The following is a 23,496-nucleotide window of genomic DNA, read 5'->3' as shown; positions in this document are numbered from 1 at the left end:
GCGGGCCTGTGGGGAGGGGTGGTTGGGAGACAGACAGACAAACAGACAGAAAAATAAAGACAGAGAGAAGTAAAGACAAGAGATGCAGAGAGAGAGCTGCTGCCTGGGTTGCCTTTGGTTCTCCAGGTCTTGATTCCGGGACTTCCAGAATACCGCTATAATCGTATGATGCTTTTTTTTTTTTTTAAACTGGAGTTGAGTTAGCTAAATTTGCTTTCTATTTATTGTCTCCCAAAGTGTCCTAATAAATATCTTAAGTCACCCCCTCACCCCACAAAGGCTCTGCTTGTGTGCGCCCCTCTTCTCTGAAGTCTCCCCGCGGGTAGAGTAAGCTGCGTCCCCCTTCCCGCAGCATCTGTACACAGCCTGCTGTACACAGCCTGTGTCGGGTAACCGTCTCAGAAGCCCTTTGCCCACTTCCTTTCCTCACGCTTTCAGGGCAGGGACTGCGTCTTTTTCCAGACCAGGGACCAGGTATCTTTCATGCATCAAGGTATCTTCAGAAGCCCAGAACAGCACCTGGTATATGGTTAAGTGCTTATTAATGTTGGATGAATGAATGAATCAGTGAAAGAATGATTTTTCAGTGCAGCAAAACAAAAGTTGTATAAAGCCCTCTAAAATAGCTCTGGAAGGGGCTTCCCTGGTGGCGCAGTGGTTGAGAGTCCGCCTGCCAATGCAGGGGACACGGGTTCGTGCCCCGGTCCAGGAAGATCCCACATGCCGCGGAGCGGCTGGGCCCGTGAGCCATGGCCGCTGAGACTGCGCGTCCGGAGCCTGTGCTCCGCAACAGGAGAGGCCACAAAAGTGAGAGGCCTGCGTACCGCAAAAAAAATAAATAAATAAATAAAAATAAAATATTAAAATAGCTCTGAAAATTTCCATTCTAACTTAAGTTTTAGGCATGCCATTTGGCCCAAGAAACATTAGACTGGCAAGGATGCTGCCAGGAAGAGTGACTGCAAAAGCCCATCAAACAGGGCTTAGGAACTGTTGCTATCTGTTTTGAGAATGTTCCCATGCCCCTTCTCCTGGTAACATACACCATCCCCCCGGACAAAAAGGTAAGCATGTGACCCTGTCCTGGCCAATGGGTGTCCTTGCCTGACCTGTAGCACTTTTGTTCCCCCCGCAAGATGCAAAGTGGCTGCTTCCTGAGGACAGATGGAGACCAAAATGAGCATTGAACCAGACAGGCAGCAAAGGGGGACAGATGGAAAGTTGGACATAACCTTGGACTCTTGAGCTGGTTCTTTTGTCCTCTTCCTGCTCTGGGAGCTGCCCCTGAGGCCTTACCACCTTTGAGAGCCAATAGATCTCCTTTTTTGTTTAAGCCAGTTTGAGTTGGATTTTTGACACTGAGAACATAAAAAGCCCTGATTAATCCAACATTAACTCTCCTGTGGGAATCTGGACCTGGTTACCAAGGCTGTCCCCCAGAAGACTGCAATGCCAGCCCTTCCTTCCTACCTGTCTGGCCAGGAATCATTTGCAGGCTTTACCTTTCTTCTGGCCAAGGCTGATCCAAACAAAAAGGCCTCTGGGCTAGATTTAAACGTGGCCTTTATCATTAACCTCCTAGAAGCAGGATTAAGTGAAAAAAGCAAGGTACAGAAAAGTGTGTAAAACAGACAATGATTGATGTACTGAAGCAGGGGTGGACATGGTATAAAAGCATAGAGTCGGGGCTTCCCTGGTGGCGCAGTGGTTGAGAGTCCGCCTGCCGATGCAGGGGACAGGGGTTCGTGCCCCGGTCTGGGAAGATCCCACATGCCGTGGAGCAGCTGGGCCCGTGAGCCGTGGCCACTGAGCCTGCGCGTTCGGAGCCTGTGCTCCGCAACGGGAGAGGCCACAACAGTGAGAGGCCCGCGTACCGCACTAAAAAAAAAAAAAAAAAAAAAAAAAAAAAAGCAGAGAGTGCACGTACAAAGGTAAATGGAAGTACCATCTGAACGTAAGCTCCTTAAGGACAGAATTTTCGACTTCTTTTTTAGTCACTGCTCTATCCGCAATACCTAGAACAGGCACTCAATGAGGATTTCTTTTCTTTTCTTTTTTTTTCTGACCAGAGCAGTTCATGTCATTTTATTCCCATTTAAACTCCACAGGAGCCAGAGGCGAAGTGTCATCTTCTATTCCAAGGATGAAGTCTTCAGGTAAGGTCTCAGGTGCTATCTGAGCTAACTGGTCATCATAAGAATGTAGGGTCCATAATTTCTCTAATTCATAGGCTTCTCTGGTTTCCGGAAACATCGAATGAATCACCATGCTGCCAAAGTCCACACAGAGCCGGCCAGCAGTGTCCTTCCCTTCGGTGTTAACATGAGCCTCACTGTTACATTTCAGGTGTTCGTACATTTTCACAATGTAGTAGGCCATGGCATGTATGTGTCCAGTGGAAGTTCCACTACCCATTACAAAGTTATCTGTATATTTCATTTCTGGTGGCACCTCAAGGACACAAATGTCTCTTGCCTCAGAAGTGAAACCAGCATATTGATGTCAAACTTGGGACCAGTACGATCTCCGGTGCCTGACTCGGGCGCCTCTCGCCGGCAGTCCCCTCCGCCCGCCCCTCCGGGCCACAGGCCGCGCGCTTGTTCAGGGCCAGGCAGACCCTGCGGAGCGCTGGTCCCACCGGAAGCCGCCCAGCCGAAGGTGGCGCCCCGCGGCCGCCGTGGGCCACGCTCCCGGGGAAAAGGCCTCAATGGGTATTTCTTAATTGAATAAATAGAACAGAATGAAAAGCATATCCCTGAAGAGAGAGATGAGAATACGGTATTGGTGGCTGCCCGCTGGTGGGGAGGGTGGGGTGTCAGGGTAGAGGAGGGCTGAGAGGAGATGGAACCCCATTCTGTACTGTGTGCAGCTTTTCTACACGTGCACCACCTTAAAAAGTTAAAAAAAAAAGGGGGGGGGGTAAGAACAGGAAAGCAGGACACCGAGGGCCTAAAAACAAGTTGGAAAAAATGTGAAATCTGGTCAAGCATCTCTTACTGATACCATCCTCCATTATAGCAGAGGAGAAAAGCTAACTAGAGAGTTAGCAGTCCCTTCCCCTTCACAGGGCAGCCCTGAGGGGCTAATCTGCTCTGGCTGTAAATATGGCAGCCTTGAGGGTTTCCTTACATAAGCAAATAAGGCTCCCGTAAATAGCACAGCCTAGTCCTTTGAACACTGAAGCAACAGGCCTTCGTTCTGACAGCCAGCCCTTGACATCTTGTCAACCTCATGAGAAGTCATTTCTGCCTGTTCTCCACTAAGCTGGTTTCACTGACACCTTGGAAATGGTAGGCACTCTTGGGTAAGGAAAGTCTCTATGTGTTTAATTTGGGCCAATTCCTGTTAAAACCAACATTCTTCTATTTCTAGCAATATTCCCAAATGCCTGATTTCAGTGCTCCCTTCAAAAGGTGGGCAGCATATGAAACACAGAGAATTAATATTCTTTATCTTTGACAGAGAATTTACTAGTTAATATTTTGACAGAGAAGTATAAATTTACATGAAATATCTCATTTAAATCTCATAACAGCTTTATGCAGGAGATGGGATCATCCTATTTTATAGGAATTGGGGCTTAAAGAAGCAGGTGGGAAGCAAGGATTCCAATCAGGCTGGTCTCTAAAACGCTGCTTTTCCTCTCCACTGCCTCCCAGCATTTGTGTGTTACCTGCAATTTACAAAGCAACTCACATACACTATCCCATTTAATCCTCACAACCCTGAAATCTAAGAATTATTTTAAATTTCCATTTGCTATGGACTGAACATTTGTGTGCCCCCTGCAAATTCATATATTGATGCTTAATCCCCAGTGTGGTGGCATTCGGAGGTGGGGCCTTTAGGACATAATTAGGTTATGAAGATTCAATATCAAAAAAACAAACAACCCAATCAAAAAATGGGCAGAAGACCTACATAGACATTTCTCCAAAGAAGGCATACAGATGGCCAACATGAAAAGATACTCAACATCACTAATTATTAGAGAAATGCAAATCAAAATGACAATGAGGTATTACCTCACACCGGTCAGAATGGCCATCATCAAAAAACCTACAAATAACAGATGCTAGAGAGGGTGAGGAGAAAAGGGAGCCCTCTTACACTGTTGGTGGGAATGTAAACTGGTGCAGCCACTATGGAAAATAATATGGAGGTTCCTTAAAAAACTAAAAATAGAACTACCATATGATCCAGCAATCCCACTCTTGGGTTTATATCTGGAAAAGACAGAAACTCTAATTTAAAAAGATACATGCACCCCAATGTTCATAGTAGCACTATTTACAATAGCCAAGACACGGAAGCAACTTAGATGTCCATCAACAGAATGGATAAAGAAGATGTGGTACATATATACAATGGAATATTACTCTGGCATAAAAAGGAATGAAATATTGCCATTTGCAGCAACATGGATGAACCTAGAGAATACTATACTTAGTGAAGTAAGTTGATATATGATATCAGTTATATGTGGAGTCTAAAAAGTAATACAAATGAATCTATACACAAAACAGGAATAGACTGACAGACGTAGAAAACAAACTTATGGTTACCAAAGGGAAAAGAAAGGGGGGAGAGATAAATTAGGAATATGGGATTAACAGATACAAACTACTATCCATAATGTAGAGAAGCAATAAGGATTTACTGTATAGCACAGGGAACTATATTCAATATCTTGTAATAACCTATAATGGAAAATAATCTGAAAATATATATATAACTGAAAAAAAGAAAAAGTTTCACATCAGTGTGTCTCCAAAGACACCAGGCTCTTTTTCCAAGAGTTATACGAAGTCTTGTTAAAACCTAGAAACGTTTAATTACCTATGGCATATACAAATTACTCAGATTTCAACTGGGTCAAGGCTTAAGATATTATTAAAATTATCTGTCAGGGGACTTCCCTAGTGGTCCAGTGGGTAAGACTCTGTGCTCCCAATGCAGAGGGCCCAGGTTCAATCCCTGGTCAGGGAACTAGATCCCGCATGCCGCAACTAAGAGTTTACATGCGGCAGCTAAGAAGCCCGCATGCCGCAATGAAGATCCCGTGTGCCGCAACTAAGACGCAGTGCAGCCAAAATAAATATAAATAAATACATAGATAAATAAATAACTATAAAATAAAATTATCTGTCAGGATAAACTATAAAACAAAAAATTAGGTTGTGAGGGCAGAGCCCTCAGGAACAGGAACAGAGACTTCCTTTCTGCTCTCTGCCTGTGAGGACACAAAAAGATGGCCATCTGCATCCCAGGAAGCGGGCTCTCACCAGAAACCAAATCTGCCCATGCCTTGACCTTGGACTTCCCAGCCTCCAGAACTATGAGAAATAAATGTTTGCTGTTTAGGCTACCCAGTCTAAGGTAATTTGTTACAGCAGCCCAAACTGACTAAGGCATCATTTTACAGAGGGGAAAACTGCAGCTCAGAGACGGGCACATAGGGGCAGCATGGTATAAGACAGAGAGTGCTGGTCTGGGGAGAAAGACCTGGATCCTACTCCTGGCTGTGCCCCTGATGAACTTGGTGACCTTGGGCAAGGCATGCATGCTCTCTGGACCACAGTTTCCTCTTCTGCAAGGCAGTGTAATGGACTAGATGCTCTAGCATCCCCAGCAGCTCAGATAGTCTTTGATCTTAGGAAACCTCTTGGTGCTCCTTGCAATGAGGTTAGAACTTTAGTTGTGAAGGGGGAGCCAATGAAACTGACATACACAACTGGCCCTGGTGGGATATTGGCATTTATTCCTATGCTGCAGTTCACACTTCTAAGTTTCTACAGTTGCAATGTCTTAATCATAATGACACTGTTTCTAGAATGCCATTAATATTCCCATCAGAAATGGAAATGCCAAATTGCTAATCACACCCCGGGGGCTTTTCTTCTCATACTATCATCGCTTTATATGATATTTAAAATCATATTTAAGTTTATTAAAATATCAATCATTTTTCATTTAGAAACAGGAAAGTCTACGCCAGTGTTTATACAACGGCAGGAAAAAAAAAAACTCTGTCCACCAGAAACAAGCCAGCCCACAACATTTGAAGAACCCAGCTCTGCCTGACTGGGGCTTCCCTTTGCGAGAGGGCATTGCCAGCAGCAGTGACAGGTTAGTGCTGAGTTAAAGTAGCAGCTGGCATCAGCACAGGTGGAGGTTCATGACCCCTGTCTGTGGCTCAAAACTGGAAGCTATGGTATCTTGCCTGGTAAGGAAGTGGGTGGAGCAGAAAGAGAGTGGGCAGCCCGGGTTTGAATCTGCGCTCTGTCGCTCGTGTCTCTGTGATACTGGGCCAGTTACTTCATCCCTCTGAGCTTTAGCTTCCTGACCTATAACTTCTCATTTAGCATTTCTGGCTGAGGACTGCTGCAGTGATGGAACGGGCTTAGTAGGTGCACAATAAACGTCCATGTAACCACAAACATCTGCGCTGGACAAGACACAGCCTTTGACCTCAAGGAGTTCACGGTCTAAAGAGGAAGAGAAACGTGGAGAGGCAACGACGACTGAGGATACCGAGAACTGGGGTAGTGGCAAGGATGGAGAGTTGCGGGAGCTCGGAAGAGAGTGTCTAGCCTTACGGGAAGAGGCGATGTGGTCAGAGGAGACCCTCTCCTCCCCCCAACTTCCCCCCAGGAGACATCTGAGCTGATAGCAAAGATGAGGGGGGAAAAAGGTAGGAGGATTACTCCTGGCAGGAAACATCCTGCTGCCTTTGAAGAATTATCAGCGATTTGCAGGGGATTAGAGTTGAGGGTGAGGGAGTTGGGGAAGCAGAAGGAGCTGAGGCCTGTGAGCCCCTCTGTGAGCCTGGGGCCTCCCCATGCCCCCTTCTCTACCTGCATGTGGGCACCCCCCTTGGCTGCATGGCTCCGTGCACACGCTGCACAACTGCACCCCGAGGCCCGAAGCACAGCGCGCTGCCTCAGCAGGGACGTGTGTCATGGTCTGGGAAATCTGGATTTTGTTCAGAACACTCCGAACCTGAGAAATGAACTAGAAGGGTTTAAATCAAGGAAGTGACACAATCACAGCTGTGGTTTAGAAAGAACACTCTGAACACAGGAAGGCTTCTGGATTGCTGAGGAGAGAGAGAAGGCTGGAGGCCTGGGGGAGGATACCCTGAGGACACAAGCAGAGGCACGGGGGGCTGGGGGTGCTGGCAGAAAGGGAGGCTTCAAGGAATCCACAGAAGGTAAACTGGACAGGATTTTGTGACCGCGTGGAGATGGGAGGAGGTGAGGACACGACGGTGGCTGGGGCCTGTGGATCTGCAGACGTAGATGTGGGAGTCATTTATGTGGAGAGAGAGGGGAAGGTGAATCCGTCGGAGAGTCAAGAGGGAAGAGGATCCAGAACAAAATGTCAGGGGCCCCTGAGGGAGAGACAGGAAAAAACGTGCAGGGAGCAGGGAGGAGGCCGAGCAAACCTGGCCCTGTGGTGTTTCTTTTCCCCACTGAGTAGGAGGTGGAGGTATCTGCAGAGGCTGGGGCGTGTGGTAGGGCTCAGGATGGCAAGGAGGAAACAGCTACTGTGAGGGGGTTGGAGAGGCAGCGGATGGGGGACGCCGGGGAGGACTGCCAAGCACGGGTTGTTTTCTCCTGGCCCGACAGCTGCCGTCAGTCAGGGGACCAGATGGAACAATGAGGTAAGATCCTCCCAGCACACAAGCTACACTCTGGGAGCAGAGCAGGTGCTTTTAGACACAGAATTTATTCGTCTGAACCGCTAGAGGGCCACCGGTGCCATTTGCTTGCGGGAGTGTGGGAAGAGGCTCCCAGCCGGCCTCCCCAGCTACCAGCAGGAGCAGGCCTGGAGCGAGAGTGCAAACGGAGGCCCATACACCCCATACACCAGCTGGCTAAGCATGTAGAAACTCAGCGAAGCTGTCCCCCCAACGGGCCTGCTTTCCTAGCTGGGCCTCGCAGCCTATTCCCAAGCACCACCCTTGCCTCCCAGAGGCTAAAGGAGGTGAGCTCTTCCCTGGGTCAGCCCGGCCACCTGTGAGCCTGTGAGCCAGGATGGGGTAGAAGCTGGACCTGGGCCCAGGACTCGCAACTGGTGACTAGACCCTCGGGACTGAAACGGATGGACACAGTCAAGGTCTCCCAGGAAGCTGAGGCAAGCAGATTCCCCTCCCTGCGTGTCATTTTGCCGACTCGGGATTTCCAGGCAATTCTAAGCACCTCCCCAAACTACATCACCCGCGTAGAGAGAAGGGAAAGCGCATAGTTATCTTGTGGAAACGTCTCTGGCTATGTACCTACTCTGGGTGATTTGAAGTGACTGTCAACAAAGCAGGGCTTCTGGAAGCAACCCAATTTCCTTCAACTGGTAAACGATAAAACAAAATGTGGTACATCCATACAACAGAGCACCACTCAGTAACTAAAAGACAAAAACTACTATATGCAACAACTTAGATGTAGCTCAAAAGCACTTTATGTTAAGTAAAATAAGCCAGGCACAGAAGGGTGCATACTGCACGGTTCCACCTTTATGACATTCTAGAAAAGACGAGCTATGGGGAGAGAAGACAGATCAGGGGTTGCCAGAGCAGGAAGGGCAGAGGGACCTAAGGGGATTTGACCTGGTGACGAAAGTATTCTATGTCTTGATTGTGTTGGTGGTTTCACAGCTGCATACATTTGTCAAAACTCATCAAACCAAGTACTTTTAAAAAGGGTGAATTTAATTAAGCTAACCCCCAAATAAGTAAATTAATCCGACCCGCTTTCTCTCATTTCCCAGGACAGAGGCTGTGGTTTTCTCCCTCTTCCTTGGTCTAGGGGGTCCATTTCAGCCCAAGTGACCCTCTCCTGTAATTCCTCTTCATTCAATTGGTTATCAAACCAGAGGAAGACAGATGGACAGAGACAGAGACAGTGGGAGACAGATTTAGACAGAAAGACAGAAAACATTCTATATTTTGGAGTTTGTGATATGTAGAATCCTCCTAAGCACGGGCCCCGAGGCAGGGAAAGGGTCCTCTTTGCAGGGTGTAAGAATAGCACGAGACTGTCATGGCTGAGAGCATCTCCTTTGATAAGTCTGAGTACCTCAACTTCTACCACCCAACAGATTCTCACTTTCACAAATTCTTTGATAGTAAGCGTTCTGTGAGCATTGAATTTTTGCTGAAATTTTAAATGTGAATTTTTTAAAGACTCCCATAGGTAGTCACTTTAAAGTTTATATGCTTCCTGATTTATTTGTTTTGCACATTTGAAATTTTCGTGAATTGGATTTGCTTAAAAGGGAGTATACCTGAAGGAGAAGCCATCACACCTCCGTTTTGCTTGACAGACCTGCCAGATGTGTCGTTCTTTTGTGGCAGGGCCCAGCTAGAAACCAGAAAGATGGAGGGCAGAAAGGAAGAAGATAACACGAAACAATGGATAAACAGAAAGCGCTTCTATTTGTCTTTCTGATGCACACTCACAGACACTCGCACATTCCTCCCCAGCCCAGCACTCCCATGCTCACTTGGATTTCACTAACATTCCATGAAATCACAGGAGCCACCTACTCTGAAAGTATGAGTTCTACGTGTGATAAAAATGAAAGGACTTTTTCAAAATTGTCATATCATGGGAGAGACTTTTGGCATGAACCTGTCACACCAAAGGGCTGCTGTTGACTATGGGAGCCCAAGAAGTCTGTAAATGACCCCCACAGTCACCAGCCCTTCAGGGACTCAGTTTATTCACATGTAAAATGGGAATAACAATAACTGTCTTCTTTTTCTCACGTAACCCGTGGTTAGGGGCACGTGTGGAATTGCACGTGAAACAGCCCTGTAAACTCTGGACTAGCACCTGCCCACATAGCGCCTATAGCAGCTGCTGCTGAACGGCTGTGTGACGCAGCCAGCGTGGTGTGAAAAGCGACTCCCTCCCCACTGCAAGGACCCCTGGCCTTTAGAGGAGGCCCCCGGAGCTCGTTAGTGGTCGAGATACTTTCGTTTCTAGTTTATAACCGAGCTGCGGGAAGCCCCCTTCGCCTCCCCCGCTCACCGGAACACAATCTAAAGATTTCTCTCGCTGTCCTGAGTGCTGGATCCTGCAGGACCCGCCAAGCCAGGGTCATCGGCTTCCCCGTAAGCTCGGCATAGCGTGCGGGTGTGCTGAGAAGCGCCGAGGTCAGCACCCCAGCCGGGACCCCCTTGTCCGGCCCCAGTCAGCGCGCCGGCTAATGCGGCCTATTCAGGGAGGCGGGGCGGGAACAATGGGAACAAATCTGTGCCCACAGCGCTCCCAGGGGACAAAGTGCTGGCAGCCTTTCCCTCGGAGCTCATCAATTCCGGAACCACTCAACCAGGGTGCTGAGCCCCGGCGGCTGCTGACTCACAAAGGGCCACGTGGGCGCCGGGGAAACAGGAACCCATTTCGCGCAAGTGAAAGGAAATGCGATCCTTTAGCGGAGATAAGAGAAGACCGAGGGGGCAGCACAAGGCCTGGCAGAAATGAAGGGAGAGAGATCACGTTCCCCTTTCTGTGCAAGTAGCTGCTCCTCTCCCCCTCCGAGGCACGGAGCTCTCTGCTCTCCTGCGGCCCCGTCCCCACCTCGCTCCACCGCGCCCTCCTCCCCTCCACCTGCTCCCCAGACACCATCTCATAGCCACTCACAGACTCGTAAGTCACTGGTCATGAAAGTGGGGAGGGGCTGAAGAGACCACCAGCCCACTGTTCCCAACCTTTTCAGCATCAGTGGCTCCTCTTAAGCCTCCTCCTGCAGGGATTCCATATTTGGAGAGATTTTAGAATAGCTGCCTTTATCGAGTACCTGCTCCTTTGGGTCGTTCCCTGGACAAAGAATTTCCCCCTTACTATCTCATCTAGTGCCAGCAAGACTACTGGGAAGTGGGTGTAATTATCTCTATCTTACAAATGAGGAGGCTAAGACTAAGAGAGAGGTGTGTTTGCCTGAAATCCTACAGCTACAAAGTAGCAGAGTTAGAATTGAACCAAGGTCTGTGTGGCTTCAAGTCCCCACAGGCTTCCAGCATTTGAGAAGAGATAGCTCATGCTCCCAGCAATTGCACTGCTAGGTATGTACTCAAGAGAAATGAAACTATGTGTCCACATAATAACTTGCACACCAACGTTTATAGCAATACTGTTCAAATGTTCATCAACTGGTGAATGGATAAACAAAATGTGGAATATTCACACGATGGAATATTATTCGGCCATGAAAAGGAATGAAGCATGGGTACATGCTACAACATGGCTGAATCTTGAGAACATTTGGTTAAGTGAAAGAAGCCAGTCACAAAAGACCTCATATTATATGATATCTTTTACGTAAAATGTCCAGAATAGGCAAAAACATAGATACAGAAAGTAGACTGGGGATGACTCAGGGCTGAGGGACAATAGCAGTGATCCCTAAAGGATGCAGGGTTTCCTTCTGAGGTGACAAAAATGCTCTGAAACTGACTGTGGAGATGGTTGCACATATCTGTGAATATACTAAAAACCATTGAGCTGTACATTTTAAACCGGTGAATTGTATGGTATGTGGATTATATTCTCAATAAAGCTATTTAAAAAGAAATAGCTCATGTTATGACTGACAAGGTATCCTGGCTCTGTGTCGTGAAGGCTGAGAAGCAGAAGCTGCATGGTACAGTGGAAAGAACCAGAACTTTGGAACCAGCGACCTTGGACAAGTTGTTCAGCCTCTCTGAGCCCTAGTTCCTTGTCTGTAAACTGGGGTTAGTAAGCCCATCTCACCCCATTGTTACAGTGTAAGGGAAGGCCCCCAGCCCCTCCAGGTATACAGTTCCCTGATTTTGTAGTTTGAGGCTTGAGTGAAGAGGCAGAGGTGGGAGGTGCCTGCGGGCAGAGTGGTTTCCCCTGCGTAGAAGGGATCCTTCTCTCCAGATGTACCAAAGGCTAATCAGGCAAAGGGATGAAAAGAAAGCTTGGTGATTCACTGCCCTCTGTTGCCTAAGCGACCCCAAATAAGAGAGGCTGAGAGGAAGTGAGAAAACAGGGTGTATGTGTGTGTGAGGTCTCGGGGCGACCCTGCTGGCCCTGGGACTGGTGGGAGCCAGAACCAGGAGGGTGGCAGATGGGAGAACTAAGGGAAACCAGCCTCCCGTGGAAAGCGGCTCTTTTTCAAGGCAGCAGGATGGGTTGGGTGATCCTGATGTATTTCTGCCCGACTCTGAAGCATCTGCCAAAAATGCTGCGATGCTTTTCTGAAAACAACTGGGGCATTAGAAAGAGGTATGAAAAAGCTAAACAAGTAAAATAACAAAAACCAGAAAACAGAGCAACTTGGTAACAGAGGTACTTAAGGTCTAGGAGGTGGTACCAGCATGTTGGCCACGGTGGGAAGTGCAGTCGATCTTCGTCATTCACAGATTCTGTATTTGTGAATTCACCCACTCACTAAAATTTATTTGTAATTCCCACATCACTGCTCATGGCGCTTTTGAGGTCATTCCTGGACATGAGCACAGCAGCAAAAAATTTGTCGCCCAGTGTGCACGTTCCCAGTTGAGGTAGAATAAACGCTCTGCCTTCTTGTTTCAGCTCTCATACTGTAAACAAGAGTCCTTTTTGCAGTGTTTAGTGCTATGTTTTCTGCACTGTTTTCCTTTGGTTCATGATTTCACTGTATAAAATAACCCACAAAGGCAGTGCTAAAGTGCTGTCCAGTGTTCCCAAGCACAAGAAGGCTGCGATGTGCCTTACAGAGAAAATGTGTGTTATATAGTCTTCCTTCAGGTGTGAGTTAGCTATGAGTTCAAGGTTAATGAATCAACAATGTATATTAAATAAGGTGTCTCTAAACAGAAATACACGTCAACAAAAGGTTATGTATTGATTAGTTGACAAGAATGTTGTGACCAGAGGCTCACAGGAACCCAGCCCTATATTTCCTTTAGGAAAAAGTACTTCAGTATTGTATCTGCTGTTCAGGGTTCACATAGGATTCTATAGTCATAGAGTATAACTACTACAAAGAATATATGCTCTGTATTTTTCCTATATTATCTCATTTAATGCCCACAAAGTGTTATATTTTACAAATAAGGAAATTGACATTATATATATTAGATTATGTGACTTCTCTAACATGTGAAAGTGGCAGGATTTGAACCCATTTCTAACTCTTCAGTGGGGAAAGGAACTCTCTAGTCCTTGAGCTGAAATGCCAGTTCTTAGGGAAGTATGATCAGGCTCATATCAGGGCTGGTAGGAGGGCACAAGGAGAGCTGAGCTTGGTCAAGAACAGTATAGATCTGAGAAAGGAGGGTGAAAGAACTAACACGACCCTCCAGTTGTAGTCTGCACTGATCAGACTGTAGCCAGGACAGCGGGGAAAAGCCAATCTGCGATCAGCACAGAGGAGAGGCACCAGTGTGGTGAGGAGACTGGGAGCCAACCATGTCCAGAGAGAAACAATGGAAGGACTAGGAATTGTCCAGCCTAGAAATGAGAGCATGGAGGCAAACAAGGAGGGATCTTCAAATATCTAAAGGGTTATCTTGGGAAGGCAGAACTAGATGGAAGGCAGAACTAGGATTGAGGGCTGACGTTAGTTACAGGGAGCAGATTTTGACTGGGTGTAAGGAACATTTCCTGATATTCAGAGCTCTTCAACAAGCCAAGATTGGAAATTGGTGGTCCACACATCAAATCAAGATGCAGACATGTTTTGTTGCCTCACAAAAAGCACAAAAGTGTTTTTTAAAAATTGTATGTAAATGCCCTGTGGGACATGTATCCCAGTGCCACAGCCTGCAGCACTCGCTTTTAGTCCCATGTCACTCATGTGTAACTTGCCTTACCCGTCATGTATGGGGTTGACTGATTTAGCAAATAAAATACAGGATGTACAGTTTAATTTGAATTTCAGACAAATACTTTCTTAGTATAAGTATGCCCTGCAATACTTAGGATATACTTATACTGTATTTGTATCCCAACACTTGAGACTTACTAATACTGTCCTGTATTTAATCTGGCAACCCTACCCCGGTAACTTAAATGGGAGTCCCTGACATTGCATTTTGAGGAAGTGGGCTCCACCGTTGGGAGATAACCAGAGACTTGTCTCAGAGGAATGTTCAGGATGGAAGCAGAGCTAAAATGGTCTAAGAATGCTTTTGTCCAATTTTCTTGAAACCCCCCATTTCAGAGCAACAAAACAATAAAAGGTAGAGGAAGTTAATAATTCTAAGTAACACCCCCGGTGCTCTTCTGGGTGTGCTTCATGGGAGAACGCTGGCTTCTTGCTCTAATGGCAGAATATCGTACCAGAACTGGGACTGATTGCTGGATAAGGACATAATGTGTTCCTGACCTCTAATATCAATTGCTAGTAAAATTCCTTTTAAGTGCAAGTTGACTGATGTCTCTACAGCTGGGGAGAAAGGTTGCAATCTCTTTCTGGATCAGGGCATGAACAAAAAGACATCTAACATCTCAAAATTATAATTCAGTTTTATCTGTCATAAGCCATCTTCTGCTTCTCTGAGGCTGTGGTTAGTCATCCTGACACTTGTTTTCCTACCCTGCTGCCAGAACTGCTTTTCTGGTTGTTTTGAACAGACGGTGGCTGACTTACCATGGATTGGAACGTGGCAGCAGTTGATACGGGAGGAGAGACTGGCCCTAACTCACTGCCTCAGTTTCCTGGGCAGAAAAGGAGGAGCGGTATCTCTGAGCCACTTCCAGAAATTGTGCCTCTAAAAATGAGTGTCAGTAGTCCTTGGTCATCAGCTAGTCCTTCAGCCTCCAGAGAATCCAAATGTTGATGTTTGACGGGATTTGAGTAAGCATTTGGTTCAACTCACTGTTTTGGAGATCAGAAAAGTTAGCTTCAGGTAGGGTGACAGGGCCCAGAGCCCTTTCAGTCTCAGCGAACGGCCTCCCATTCCTCCGCCCCGGTTCCTCGCAGGTCCTTCCCTTATTTTCACTCAGTTTTCTCAAAGCCCCTCACTCAAAACATACAAAATGGCAAAAGGCAGGGGAAGTTAACAAAATGCATAAAAATACTTGAGGGAAAGTATCTACCACACATTAGAGTGTAGACTAGAGTACACACAGAGGCCGTGTCCCCAGCCATCCTAACTTGTCCTTCTGGGGACAGCTCCTAGGAGACGGGCTTTGCTGTCTCTTTTAAAGACAGGTGAATTCAGCATATCCCCAGGTTCACTTGGATGCTCACAGAATATTCCTAACGATACTGTTTCCTTCATCATTCTTCATTAAGATTCAATAGGTAAGATCCCAGGGGTCACTCAAAGTAAATAAAACTCCATGTCAACTATTGTAGAGTAGGGACAAATTGTTTAATATGTCCTTTTGTTTTAGAGGAACTGAACTTAGGTTGAGAAGTAAGAGACCTAGGAGTCTCTGGATCTTAAACAAGGGAATTCCGGTGACTTGTGGCTCTGTTATTTTCCAGTAGTAGCCCTGTTCTTACTGACTATTCTTGATAGGTGTTCTGTCTCCTCAAGCAGAACTTCAAGGGGACCTGTCCTTCCTACCTTTTAAATTTCTCAGGGTCTTATTCTTACATTATGCACACAGATCCCCCGCCAATATGTGTTGAATGAACGAGTTGGAACTAAAAAGGACAAGGACTTTGGAAACATGAATATCCTGGACCAAATCCAGGTTTCTCCATTTACCAGCTGGTAAACTTGGGCAAATTTGAACTTCTCTAGACCTCAGTTCCCTCATCTGTAAAAAGCAAATGGACCCCCTCTCTTATAGGTCTGTTGTGAAGAGAACATGGGATAATGAAGGCGCACGACAAATGGCAGCTGTGATTATTGTACCTGTTGAATTAATACAGACCTTTTTTTTTTACGTTTAAAAAATCAGTTTTATTGAGATATAACTTACATGCAATAAAATTCACTGATTTTAACTGTACAACTAGATGAGTTTTGACAAACATATACAGTTTTGTAAATACCACCACAATCACGGTATAGATTTCCATCACCACAAAGAGTTCCCTTGTGCCCCTGTGTAGTCAGTCCCCTCTCTCCATCCCTGACCCTTGGCAAACACTGATCTACTTTCTGGCACTATAGTTTTACCATTTCTAGAATTCCATATAAATGAAATCATACAGTATGTGGTCTTATGTGTCTATCTTCTTTCACTTAGCTTAATGCTTTTGAGATTCATTTATATTGCTGTGTGTTATCAGTACTTCATTTCTTTTCACTGGTGAGTAGTAGCCCATTATGTGGCTGTACCACAATTTGTTGATCCATTCACCTACTGATGGATATTTGGGACTTCCAGATTTTTGGCTATCATGAATAAAGACTGAAGTACAAGTCTTTGTGTGAATATTCATTTTTATTTCTCTTGGGTAAATACCTAGGAGTGGGATTTCTGGGTCAAATGACATTACTTTTCTACTGCTGTGTAACTACATATCACAAATGTAATGCCTTAACACAACACCCATTTATTACCTGATAATTCTCTATGTCAGAAGTCTGGGTGGGCTCGACCAGATTCTTTGCTTAGGGTTTCACAAGGCTGAAGTCAAGGTATTGGTCAGGCTGGGTGCTTATTTGGGAGAGCTGGGAAAGATCCATTTCTTCCTCCCGTTGCAGGGGGGCGGGGTGGGGCTCTTTCAGATCTTTAAGGTTGCCCACATTCTTTCTCACACACCCCTTGCATCTTCAAACCAGCAATGCATGTTGAGTCCTTTTCACACTTCCAGTCTCTCTGGTTCTTCTTCTGCTACCAGCCAGAGAAAACTCTGCTTTTAAAGGACTGGTGTAATTACATTGGACCCACCCAAACAATCTCCCTTTTGCCATGTAATGTAACCTAATCACAGGAGTAACATCTGGGAGCAAAGGTCATGGGACCATCTTAAAATTCTGCCTACTACATATGGTAAGTATATGTTTAACTTTATAAGAAACCATCAGACTGTTTTCCAAAGTGGCTGCACCATTTTTCCTTCCCTTCAGGAGTGCACGAGAGTTCCAGTTGCTTCACATTCTTGCCAGCATTTGGTACTGTCAGTCAGGTTAAGCTGTTGGTGAGTGTGTAGTGGTATGTCAAGGTGGTTTAATTTACATTTTCCTAACCCTAAGTTCTTTGTTATGCTTATTAGAGCATAAAATTTTGTTTGATGAAAGGTTCTGCTGCTTTAAAAATAGATTTACATGCACTGGCTTAGATAAACTGTGTGGCTCTTACAGAATCTGTAATCTGTGAATCTTTTTTTTTTCACATCTTTATTGGAGTATAAATGCTTTACACTGTTGTTGTTGTGTTAGTTTCTGCTGTACAACAAAGTGAATCAGCTATATGTATACATATATCCCCATATCCCCACCCTCTTAAGCCTCCCTCCCACCCTCCCTATCCCATCCCTCTAGGTCGTCACAAAGCACCAAGCTGATCTCCCTGTGCTATGATGCTGCTTCCCACTAGCCATCCATTTTACATTTGGTAGTGTATATAAGTCAATGCTACTCTCTCACTTCATCCCAGCTTCCCCATCCCCCCTGTGCCCTCAAGTCCATTCTCTACGTCTGCATCTTTATTCCTGCCCAGCCACTGGGTTCATCAGTACCACTTTTTAAAATTCCATATACATGCATTAGCATATGGTATTTGTTTTCTCTTTATGACTTACTTCACTCTGTATGACAGACTCTAGATCCATCCACCTCACTACAAATAACTCAATTTCATTCCTTTTTATGGCTGAGTAATATTCCACTGTATATATGCGCTACATCCTCTTTATCCAATCATCTTTCGATGGACACCTAGGTTGCTTCCATGTCCTGGCTATTGTAAATAGTGCTGCAATGAACACTGTGGTACATGTATCTTTATGAATTATTGTTTTCTCAGGGTATATGCCCAGTAGTGGGATTGCTGGGCAATGTGGTAGTTCTATTTTTAGTTTTTTAAGGAATCTCCATACTGTTCTCCATAGCAGCTGTATCAATTTACATTCCCACCAACATTACAGGAGGGTCCCCTTTTCTCCACACCCTCTCCAGCATTTATTGTTTCTATATTTTTTGATGATGGCCATTCTGACCAGTGTGAGGTGATACCTCATTGTGGTTTTGATTTGCAATTCTCTAATGATTAGTGATGTTGAGCATCTTTTCATGCATTTGTTGGCCATCTGTATGTCTTCTTTGGAGAAATGTCTATTTAGGTCTTCTGCCCATTTTTTATTGGGTTGTTTGTTTTTTTATATTGAATTGCATGAGCTGCTTGTAAATTTTGGAGATTAATCCTTTGTCAGTTGCTTCATTTGCAAATATTTTCTCCCATTCTGAGGGTTGTCTTTTGGTCTTGTTTATGGTTTCCTTTGCTGTGCAAAAGCTTTGAAGTTTCATTAGGTCCCATTTGTTTATTTTTGTTTTTATTTCCCTTACTCTAGGAGGTGCTGTGATATATGTCATAGAGTGTTCTGCCTATGTTTTCCTCTAACAGTTTTATAATGTCTGGCCTTACATTTAGGTCTTTTATCAATTTTGAGTTTATTTTTGTGTGTGGTGTTAGGGAGTTTTCTAATTTCATTCTTTTACATGTAGCTGTCCAGTTTTCCCAGCACCACTTATTGAAGAGGATGTCTTTTCTCCATTGTATATTCTTGCCTCCTTTATCAAAAATAAGGTGACCATATGTGCATGGGTTTATCTCTGGGCTTTCTATCCTGTTCCATTGATCTATATTTCTGTTTTTGTGCCAGTACCATAATGTCTTGATTACTGTAGCTTTGTAGTATAGTCTGAAGTCAGGGAGCCTGATTCCTCCAGCTCCATTTTTCTTTCTCAAGATTACTTTGGCTCTTTGGGGTCTTTTGTGTTTCCATACAAATTGTGACATTTTTTTTTCTAGTTCTGTGAAAAATGCCATTGGTACTTTGATAGGGATTGCATTGAATCTGTAGATTGCTTTGGGTAGTATACTCATTTTCACAATGCTGATTCTTCCAATCCAAAAACATAGTATATCTCTCCATCTGTTTGTATCATATTTAATTTCTTTCATCAGTGTCTTATAGTTTTCTGCATACAGGTCTTTTGTCTCCTTAGGTAGGTTTATTCCTAGGTATTTTATTCTTTTTGTTGCAATGGTAAATGGGAGTGTTTCCTTAATTTCTCTTTCAGATTTTTCATTATTAGTGTATAGGAATGCAAGAGATTTCTGTGCATTAATGTTGTATCCTGCTACTTTAACAAATTCATTGATTAGCTCTAGTAGTTTTCTGGTAGCATCTTTAGGAGTCTCTATGTATAGTATCATGTCATCTGCAAACAGTGACAGTTTTACTTCTTTTCTGATTTGGATTCCTTTTATTTCTTTTTCTTCTCTGATTGCTGTGGCTAAAACTTCCAAAACTATGTTGAATAAAAGTGGTGAGCGTGGACAACCTTGTCTTGTTCCTGATCTTAGAGGAAATGGTTTCAGTTTTTCAACATTGAGAACAATGTTGGCTGTGGGTTTGTCATATATGGCCTTTATTATGTTGAGGTAAGTTTCCTCTATGCCTACTTTCTGCAGGGTTTTTATCATAAATGCGTGTTGAATTTTGTCAAAAGCTTTCTCTGCATCGATTGAGATGATCATATGTTTTTTCTCCTTCCATTTGTTAATATGGTGTATCACGTTGATTGATTTGCATATATTAAAGAATCCTTGCATTCCTGGGATATACCCCACTTGATCATGGTGTATGATCCTTTTAATGTGCTGCTGGATTCTGGTTGCTAGTAGTTTGTTGGGGATTTTTGCATCTATGCTCAATGATATTGGCCTGTAGTTTTCTTTCTTTGTGACATCTTTGTCTGGTTCTGGTATCAGGGTGATGGTGGTCTCATAGAATGAGTTTGGGAGTGTTCCTCCCTCTGCTATATTTTGGAAGAGTTTGAGAAGGATAGGTGTTAGCTCTTCTCTAAATGTTTGATAGAATTCACCTGTGAACCCATCTGGTCCTGGGCTTTTGTTTGTTGGAAGATTTTTAATCACAGTCTCAATTTCAGTGCTTGTGATTGGTCTGTTTATATTTTCTAATTCTTCCTGGTTCAATCTGGGAAGGTTGTACTTTTCCAAGAATTTGTCCATTTCTTCCAGGTTGTCCATTTTATTGGCATAGAGTTGCTTGTAGTAGTCTCTTAGGATCTTTTGTATTTCTGTGGTGTCACTTGTAATCTCTCCTTTTTCAGTTCTAATTATATTGATTTGAGTCCTCTCCCTTTTTTTATTGATGAGTCTGGCTAAAGGTTTATCAATTTTGTTTATCTTCTCGAAGAACCAGGTTTTAGTTTTATTGATCTTTGCTATTGTTTTCTTTGTTTCTATTTCATTTGTTTCTGCTCTGATCTTTATGATTTCTTTCCTTCTACTAATTTTGGGTTTTCTTTGTTCTTCTTTTTCTAGTTCCTTTAGGTATAAGGTTAGATTGTTTACTTGAGATTTTTCTTGTTTCTTGAGATGAGCTTGAATTGCTATGAACTTCCCTCTTAGAACTGCTTTTGCTGCGTCACATAGGTTTTAGATCCCCATGTTTTTGTTGTCATTTGTTTCTAGGTATTTTTGATTTCCTCTTTGACTTCTTCAGTGACCTCTTGGTTATTTAGCAGTACACTGTTTAGCCTCTGTGTTTTTTACTGTTTTTCTTTCCTATAATTGATTTCTAATCTCATAGCTTTGTGGTTGGAAAAGATGCTTGATAAGATTTCAATTTTCTTAAATTTTCCAAGGTTTGATTTGTGACCCAAGATGTGATCTATTCTGGAGAACATTCTGTATGCACTTGAGAAGAAAGTGTATTCTTCCACTTTTGGGTGGAATGTCCTAAAGATATCAATTAGGTCTATCTGGCCTATTGTGTCTTTTAAAGCTTGTGTTTCCTTATTTATTTTCTGTCTGGATGATCTGTCTATTGGTGTAATAACACTATTATTGTGTTACTGTCAATTTCTCCTATTATGGCTGTTAGCATTTGCCTTATGTATTGAGGTGCTCCTATGTTGTGTGCATAAATATTTATAATTGTTATGTTTTCTTCTTGGATTGATCCCTTGATCATTATGTAGTGTCCTTCCTCATCTCTTGCAACAGCCTTTATTTTAAAGTCTATTTTGTCTGATATGAGAATTGCTACTCCGGCTTTCTTTTGCTTTCCATTTGCATGGAATATTTTATTCCATCCCCTCAGTTTCATTCTGTATGTGTCCTTCGGTCTGAAGTGGGTTTCTTGTAGATAGCATATATAAGGGTCTTGTTTTTGTATCCATTCAGCCAGTCTGTGTCTTTTGGTTGGAGCATTTAATCCATTTACATTCAAGATGATTATTGATATGTATGTTCCTATTACCATTTCCTTAATTGATTTGGGTTTGTTTTTGTGGGTCTTTTTCTTCTCTTGTGTTTCCTGCTTAGAGAAGTTCCTTTAGCATTTGTTGTAAAGCTGGTTTGGTGGTGCTGAATTCTCGTAGCTTTTGCTTGTCTGTAAAACTTTTGATTTCTCCATCAAATCTCAATGAGATCCTTGCTGGGTAGAGTAATCTTGGTTGTAGGTTTTTCCCTTTCATCACTTTAAATATATCCTGCTACACCCTTCTGGCTTGCAGAGTTTCTTCTGAAAGAGCAGCTGTTAATCTTATGGGGATTCCCTTGTATGTTATTTGTTGCTTTTCCCTTGCTGCTTTTAATATGTTTTCTTTGTATTTAAGTTTTGATAGTTTGATTAATATGTGTCTCAGTGTGTTTCTCTTTGGGTTTATCCTGTATGGGACTCTCTGCGCTTCCTGGACTTGATTGACTATTTCCTTTTCCATGTTAGGGAAGTTTTCGACTATAATCTCTTCAAATATTTTCTCAAAGCCTTTCTTTTTCTCTTCTTCTTCTGGGACCCCTATAATTCGAATGTTGGTGCATTTAATGTTGTCCCAGAGGTCTCTGAGACTGTCCTCAAGTCTTTTCATTCTTTTTTCTTTATTCTGCTCCCTGGCAGTTATTTCCACCAGTTTATCTTCCAGCTCACTTATCTGTTCTTCTACCTCAGTTATTCTGCCACTGATTCCTTCTAGAGTATTTAATTTCGGTTACTGTGTTGTTCATCACTGTTTGTTTGCTCTTTAGTTCTTCTAGATTCTTGTTAAATGTTTCTTGTATTTTCTCCATTCTGTTTCTGAGATTTTGGATCATCTTTACTATCATTACTCTGAATTCCTATTCAGGTAGTTTGCCTATTTCATCTTCATTTATTTGGTCTTGTAGATTTTTACCTTGCTTCTTCATCTGTAACATAATTTTTTGTCATTTCATTTTGTGTGTGTGTGTGTGTGTGTGTGTGTGTGTGTGTGTGAGTGGGGCTGTATTCCTGTCTTACTTGTTGTTTGGCCTGAGGCGTCCAGCACTGGAGTTTGCAGGCAGTTGGATAGAGCCAGGTCGTGGTGCCGAGGCGAGGACCTCTGGGAGACCTCACTCTGATTAATATTCCCTGGAGTCTGAGGTTCTCTGTTAGTCCAGTTGTTTGGACTTGGAGCTCCCACCACAGGAGCTCAGGCCCGACCCTACAAGCTGCATGGCGTGGCAAAATAAAAAAAGAAAGAAAAAGAAAAAAGGGAGCAGTACAATAACAGAGAATAAAAAACAATATAAAATTAGAAAGATAAAAAATATATTAGGAAAAATAAAACTATAATTGAAACAACTGCAACAAGGTAGAATAAAACCACAACAGAAAAAAGAAAAAAAGGGGGGGGGGGAACAAGCCAAAAGGAGCAGAACAATAACAAAGTATAAAGAATAAAATAAAATTAGAAAAATAAAAGATTAGAAAAAATCAAAATATAAGTGAATCAACAGCAATGAGTCAACAAGGCAAAACAGAACCCCAATCTAAAAGAGGAAAAAAGAAAAAAAAACAACCCTTGGCTATGGGGGTGGAACTTAGGCAGGGATGGGGTTTAGGGTGGGGCAGGACCTAGGCAGGTGGGGCGGTGACGTTTGAGCGTGGGCGGGGTCTAGGCTCAGGACCCTAGGCTCAGCTGGAAAAGGCCTTCCGGGCACAGCCAAGGTGGGGCGGGGCCTCTGCTCAGGACCTGTGCAGAAAGGGAGAGGCCGCCCGTGGAAAGAAGGGCGTCTGGAATGTGGAGTTACAGAGTTTGGAGGTAGGGCGCTGAGTGAGGGTGTGTGGGTGGGGTTTAGGCCCCATGCGTTGGAGGGGGACCGAGTGTAGAGGTGGGGCCCTGGGTGGGGGTGAGGCGCGGGGCTTGGGTTCTGCACAGCAGGAGGGAGGCTCTGAGGACAGAGGATTAGGCCCAGGAGCCCAACAGGCTTCCCGGTGCCTAAGTGGACAGGGAAAGCGCTGGCCCCATTCCCTTACGTTCCTCCGTGCCCCTCCCCCACCATCTCCCCCAGGGTCTCCCCTGTCCCGCTGGCCCCCTAACTGTGGGTGAGTCCCGCTGGGTGTAGGAACTCCTCCCCTACCCCA

The 23,496-nt window shown here is 44.2% G+C and overlaps 1 long non-coding RNA gene and 1 pseudogene across 3 annotated transcripts in view; one reads left to right on the top strand and one right to left on the bottom strand.

Moving 5' to 3' along the window:
• Positions 1 to 23,496, top strand: part of LOC309962629 — a 742,666-nt gene that overhangs the window by 706,153 nt on the left and 13,017 nt on the right. The window lies entirely within an intron of this gene.
• Positions 1,945 to 10,405, bottom strand: LOC309962522 (mitochondrial assembly of ribosomal large subunit protein 1-like; annotated as a pseudogene). Its single transcript has 3 exons — positions 10,369 to 10,405; positions 7,140 to 7,289; positions 1,945 to 2,717 (listed from the first exon to the last, which is right to left on the bottom strand). The product of its transcript is annotated as a mitochondrial assembly of ribosomal large subunit protein 1-like (transcript).

Source organism: Leucopleurus acutus, assembly GCF_964270905.1.
Source record: "Leucopleurus acutus genome assembly, chromosome: 5".
Taxonomy (NCBI): domain Eukaryota; kingdom Metazoa; phylum Chordata; class Mammalia; order Artiodactyla; family Delphinidae; genus Leucopleurus; species Leucopleurus acutus.
Note: the sequence above shows the minus strand (reverse complement) of the source record. Positions and strands in the feature narration are given on the sequence as shown.